We start from the raw sequence: 7,035 nt of genomic DNA on the forward strand, positions 1-7,035 counted from the left end.
ATCCGCACCGAGCAGTGCCATTGGCACCCTGGCGGTCACGAACGACCATTGAAAGCACTGCCCTCCGAACCGCAGGGAGAGGCAACGCTTCCTGAATGTGCGGATGGGTGTACCGTTGGCGGCAAGCAAAGCAGGGCCCCGGCCCGCGGTAAGGTAAGGTAAGGCATCGACGGTAACCGGGTTAGAGGTTAGAGCGACTTATAGCCGAATCGGGCCCTCGGTGCGTGCCGGGCTTCGCGTGCCGCGAGATCCAGCGGGGATCCGAGCCACGGCGGGTTCGAAAGGACCGCCGTACGCGATCCACGCTGGGCCTCGCTTTGAACGGCCGCGTCCGTGCTCCACTAGGCGGAGCTGGCAGCCCGATAGGAAGGGTCGTCATGGCGACCACCTTTTGTTGAGGCAATTCCGGCAGGTCGAGATCGGGCCATGGGATGGCTCCGTGCCGAGATGGTGCGTGGGACCTCGGCCCGGGTAAACCTCCTTCCCTGCACCGAATGCGGGACGTATCCAGCCGCTGGCACAAAACAACCCGCATTCATGGCTTGGCTGTACGAAGCCGGGCTGTAGACGTGAATTGGCGCACCGAGAGGCATTAGTAAGTAGACTGTAATGACGAGGATAGTGTTTTGGCCCCGAAATTAGAAAAACAAAATTTGATGATTGGCAAAGGATTGGCAGTAATGATTGGCAGATGATGAGTAGTGATTGGCAAATTTTTGATTTGTTGAAATTTGATGTGCAAAATTGGTAGTGAGCGATGGGCCCAGTGGGTAAGGGTGGCATCCCTGCCACCCTTCCCATGTGGGGCAAATGCGCTATAGTTTATGGGGTGTATGGCAGTGAAAACTAGCCCGGGTGGGTTAGGATATTGTGTGTAGGGATCTAGCGAAGATGACATTAGGTAACGTTAAGTTTAGATAGTGACTGATACCTGTAGTGGGGACGCAGGTAGTTTAGTGTGTTTGATAATGACGTGGGAGCGCTGAGTGTAAGGGAAGATGCCACCTCCGAGCGTGACAATACCTCCCCGCATCTCTGGTCCGGACCGTGTTGATTCTGCCCCTGAGCCAAGGTGCACCTTGTGCTATCGACTGCCTGTCCTTCCTTGCCATCAATCCCCGTATAAGTCAGTCTTGTCCCGTTTGTCTGTGGTCTGTCGGGGATAGATAAGACTGTGTTTAAGTGCCCATCTTTTCTGTGCTTTACCTCTTACCGTGTAATCTACCCGTTTCTGCATCACCAATTATATCCTCCTCCGGAGGTCTTGAGAACTGTACCCCTTGTGTCGTTGCATTAATCCCAGCCGTTGTGTCCTTTCCTTCATTGATTTAGCGTAGCGCGATTCGGCCAACGTTCGAGTGGAATCGGGCGGGATAGGGTTCTAATCGGGGAGTAACTGTTCGGACGCGGTAATACCAAACCGCTCGGTAAACTAACATCTAAAAGCGCGTCTGTAACAATTTGTAATAATGTAACGTCTATAACAATCCATAAACTTTACAAATAGTGGCTCCCCGAGCAGAGTAAGTTGAGGTTGCACTTTGTCCCCAGGCCTAAAATTACGAGAGCATCCTCGTCAAAACGTGCTTTCATTGTTTGCTGAGGCTCTTTGGCGAGATTGCACGCTTTTGAAAGCCCTTCCCTGAAAGTACATCTGTCGTCCAGAAGGGTAGGGTTCTCCGTTTCAACTTGGAACCTCTCTTTTATTACTTTAGGAGGGCCCTGAACATCCTGGCAATGCACCAACTCAATTGGGCTCAAACCCATAGATTCATTCGGAGTATGACTATCCCTGGTGGCAAACAACACAAAACCGATTCCCTTATCCCAATCTTAGGGATACTCCAGACAATATAAAATTGCAGGAAATAAAGTTATGGTGGAGGAAATATAACTTGTTCTTTTGTGTCACTCTTACACTCTTACACTTGTTGACACTGGTAATAAATCTGCTTTTTTTCTATTCGAGCTGGTTAGGCCATGAAAGGTTGAGATTAGTGTCTGATGTCGAACATGCCCAGTGTGTGGCTAGATTTTGAGGCCCAATTGGAATGTAGTCCTCCTCACATAAGTCGTGGGATGTTGAGCTGGATTGGACTATTGATTAGATTGTGGGTTACATTGAGGTTGATTCGATTATTGATTACATTGTGCATTTGTGAAATATTTTATTTTTCTTTTGTGGAACCATTCTCCAATTCTGAGTTTGCTGTTCCACAAAGCATCAAACTGACTTTTGTTAAATAAAATGCATCATTAATAACCATTGTTCCAATAACCGATAAGTGACATTTAAATTCCAATAATCCATGAAGAAGGAGACGGACGTGCTCAAGTGTTTTAGTATATGCAATAACCTCCACAATTATGAGATGGTTTATCCCCCACGACAAACCTCCACAATTATGATAATAGTGATAATGGTTATACTCTGAGAATTTAAACCACTGGAGGATGAATCTGTCATCTGATACAGTATGTTCCAGGGCTCTGAGGTGGGGAGTTTATATTTTTATTTCCTGAGAGGGTTTTATATTTTATATAAATACCAGTTATTGATAAGCCAAACAGAATGTGAAGTCGACGTTAACAGTGAGTACAATGAAATTGTTGTAGATATTGAAAAATATGAAAGTGAACTTTTGTCTTGAGAAAATTAAATAATGTAATGAGAATCCGAATTCAATTTAGTAAATAATTATTTTGTTTTAGTGGTAGAGTGGGTTCGTGAGTAATCCGTCTCAAATTTATTAAGTTCTTACTTTTACTAAATTATTTTAAAACCGATTTGTTTGGATACCATTGCCGTTATTCTCAGAACTTAGGCTACAAAAAGGGGGGAAAATAGTAATAATTTTTTTTTTTTAAAGCTCGCTGCAATTTATATTTAATATATTAATGATCTGCCTGATTGTATTTTTTCTCAATTAAGCATTTATGCAGATGACTCGACACTGTATACTACCTACCCAGGATACTTGTCGCCCCCTATACATGACCATACCAGTATCGCTCTCAATCAGGACCTAAAGAGAGCGATGAACTGGGGAAAAGACTGGCTTGTTACTTTCAACCAAAAGTACCCACTTGTCTGTTTCTAGTTCAAGATAACCTTGTTTTCCGACCATGACTTTAGATTATTCGGTGCATTTGTGAAATATTTTATTGTTATTTTGTGTAAACATTCTCCAATTCTGAGTTTGCTGTTCCACAAAGCATCAAACTAACTTTTGAAAAACAAAATGCTTCATTAATAACCATTGGTCAAATAACCGATAAGTGACATATAAATTCCAATAATCCATTAAGGAGACAAAGATGTGCTCAAGTGTTTTAGTAGATGCAACAAAACCTCCACAATTAGGATATCGCTTTTCCTCCACAACAAACCTCCAAAACTAGGATGTTAGTGATGGTGGTTAAACACTCGGTGGACCGCATACCTCCACCATGCTGAACAGTTTACGTATTGTATCTCACTGATGGGCTGGATCAGGATTCGGACCTGAACCAAAATGTAATTAGCTTGTTCTTGTCACCTAACCACCTCATCCACTTAGTTTTGTCATAACTCGTCTATAACTTTTCGAGATATCTTTTTATCGTTTTTGGGCCCATTTCTAAATGGTAAAGAATACTTTAAAAACATTATCGCAGCCAGATTTGGATTCTGATCTTCACCAAAATGGAATATATTTTTCCTCGTTAAACAACAAATATGTCCACCAAGTTTTGTCCAAATCCATGCACACAGACAGGTGTGAAAGCATAACCTCCACCCACCTCCGGTGGCATAGTTAAAAAATAACATTGTACAAGTACTCTGCTCAGACAGACACAACACGACCTGAGTTGAATAGTCAGGCAGATGTTCTCCAGAAATCGACAAGGTTTTGACCTTTCATTGCAAAACCTGAAAGTTTGAATTTTCATTTTATAATAGTGTACTCTCGGTGAATTCTCCATTATTTCTCCACCAAATATTAACTTTACTATCAGGTTTCATTAAATCGAAGCAGCTTCAGGTGTGACCCCATGAGAGGTTTTTACTGCCGGAGTGGAACCGCACGTAGTTTAATGATGGGAATTGTGAGTGAGACGAAAACATTCTTTGCTGTTATTCAATCCAAACACATTACTTTTTCCACATGCGAAATTGGCATTTATGTTTATTTAAATTATGCAATGGACTACAAAATGTAAATGTTTCATGATATTTGTTATATTATATCACCTTTATCATCAATATTGTTGAAATGAAGATCAAATAGCTGTATGTTGAAATATGTTGAAAAAGGCAAAACTTTACATGGGGTGTACTTACTTTTTCACCTGGCTGGATATTATTTTATCTTAATTTTGGGTCATTTAATCGTATAAACATACTGGTATCTGCATTAATGATGGGAGAAACAGTTACCTCTGCAAAAGTTGAAAATATCTTGATAATTGTCAATGGTAAATCGATGATATATGAATACATGGTTGGTATTTGAAAGGCGTTGATCACAGAAACAAAACAGATTAAATACTTTATAACACATAATTATTTTGTTTTAATGGTAGAGTGGGTTAGTGAGTAATTAATCTCAAATTGTACTCAGTTATTACTTTTACCTGAATTATTTAAAACCCGACTCGGAAATAATACTTCCCACGACAAAAAGCACAAGATTGTTAACATTTAGTTAGTTAACCTGTTATTTAATTCATCTGTTGACGGAACCACACTGACCTCGACAAAGTCTGGTATTTGTCTTTATACTCTTTACTTTAATCAACTTTAGGTCAAACAAACTTACTTTCGTAATTCTGTTCCATGGATCTTAAATGTCTTGTTTAAAATTGACTTTCCAATGATTTCTTCAGATAATTTATATTTACTAGGGCATGCCCGTACTATATATATATCTAAAATTATATCCCCCCCCCCCCCCCCCTCTATTTACATGAAATGGTTTGGTCCATTCGCAAAGCCAAAGCGAACGGCTTGCGAGTACGGTGACAATCCCCCCCCCCTCTATTTACATGAAATGGTTTGGTCCATTCGCAAAGCCAAAGCGAACGGCTTGCGAGTACGGTAGAACCCCCCCACCCTCTATTTACATGAAATGGTTTGGTCCATTCGCAAAGCCAAAGCGAACGGCGAACGGCTAAATCGCCATAGCTCGGTAACTACTTGTCCGATTAATATGAAACCTTGAAAAGGCACATCCTCAGGTCCCCAGCAATATACCTGGCAAGTTTCAAGTATATCGGACCCGTGGTTGTCGAGAAACAGCGGTCACAGACACACACACATACACACACACATACACACACACACACACACACACACACACACACACAGAGAGATTACTGGAATTATAGATAGATGTTTTTAATGTCAAGAAGAAAGAACAAAATAATAGAAGAAAAATAACCGTTTCAGCCAAACAATCTCAATAACATTGTACAGGTACTCTGCTTACACCAACATGTGAGTTTAGTCTTCAAGCAGGTGTGCTTCTTTTTTTTTTTTCTTTTTTTTGTATACTGAATCGAGGCTCGTGAAAGAGCTAACATTTATTTCACAAACAAATCAACCAGACAAACAAAATATATCAAAAGAGGGAGCGGAAGACAAGATGGGGAGAGAAGGGGAAGCACACAAACATAACATTTGAGAGCCGGGAGATGTGTGGGAGGGAGAGGGCTTGGGCGGAAGAGGCGTGGGAAGGGGAGGGGGGTGGGAGAAGTATAAAACACAAGGACACCAAGGACTTCCAGGACAGAAGTTGGTATTTCAAAAAAGTGGATTTGGGGTGAAATTAGCGGGGGTAGAAAATATCAAGGTTTTGGATGGGGGAAGATAAGAGATGGTGGTGAACAGCTGTTTTAAAGACCTGGAGGGTGGAGTGGGATTGAAGAGAGTGAGGGAGTTTGTTCCAGAGGCGGGAGAAAAGAGGAATGAAGGAGTGAAGGTGAGCAGACAGTCTTGATTTTGGCAGTTCAACCATAAGAGGGTTGCAGGCAGATCTTGTGTGACCTGTAGGAATATTTGGGGGACAGAGCCCAGAGAGAGAGCTGGGGGGCAAGGCCAGAGAGGAGTCGGTAGAAGACGGAAAGATTACCCACCTGCCTGCGGTGAGTGAGTGAAAGGCCCTTCGAGTTAGCTTCATCGCGGGAGTTTCCAATGATTCTGAACGCTTTGGTTTCAACAGCGTGAAGACGAGCTAGGTGTGAGGCAGGAGCACCAACCCAGAGGGGAGAGCAGTATTCCATTGAGCTGCTTATGAAAGCCTTGTATGTGGTGAGGAGCTCAGGTGTGCCAAGGAAGGACTTCGCAAGACGGAGGATGCCCAGTCGGCGACTGGCTTTGAAGGCCAGATTTGAAATGTGGTTTTCCCAGGAAAGATCATGGCAGATAGTGAGACCCAAAAGCTTGAGTGACAGAACTTCTTGGAGAGGATTATTCAGAAAATGGATGGGAGGGTTGTCCAGTCGGTCTTTACGGAGAGATATCGTAAGAGTGTGAGATTTGTCAGGATTGAAAGACATGTTCCACTTGTTTGCCCAGTCTGTGATTTTGTCCAGGTCTGCAGAGAGTGAGGAGGCTGCAGACTGCCGATCTGAGGGATGAGGAATGGAGCGACAGAGAGTAGAGTCATCAGCAAAGAGATAGAGAGGATTTTAAAGTGAGTCAGAGAGATCATTGATGAAGACCAGAAAAAGCACAGGGCCCAGAACACTGCCTTGGGGAACTCCAGCCTGAACAGGAAGAGGAGATGAGAGAAACCCATTCAGGGCCACACGTTGACTACGACTAGAAAGGAAGTCCGCCAGCCATGCGTGGAGATTTCCATGGATACCAAAGGAGGAGGGTTTGGTGAGCAGAGCGGGGTGCCAGACCGTATCGAAGGCACATGATATGTCAAGGGAGACAGCTCTACTTTCCTGTTTGGCATTGAGGACCTCCATCCATTGTTGAGAAAGCAGAAGCAGCATGTCCAGAGAAGAGTGACCAGGTCTGAAACCAAATTAATGATCAGAGAA

This window comes from Myxine glutinosa, chromosome 10 (assembly GCF_964187855.1).
Source record: "Myxine glutinosa chromosome 10, kmMyxGlut1.1, whole genome shotgun sequence".
Classification (NCBI taxonomy): domain Eukaryota; kingdom Metazoa; phylum Chordata; class Myxini; order Myxiniformes; family Myxinidae; genus Myxine; species Myxine glutinosa.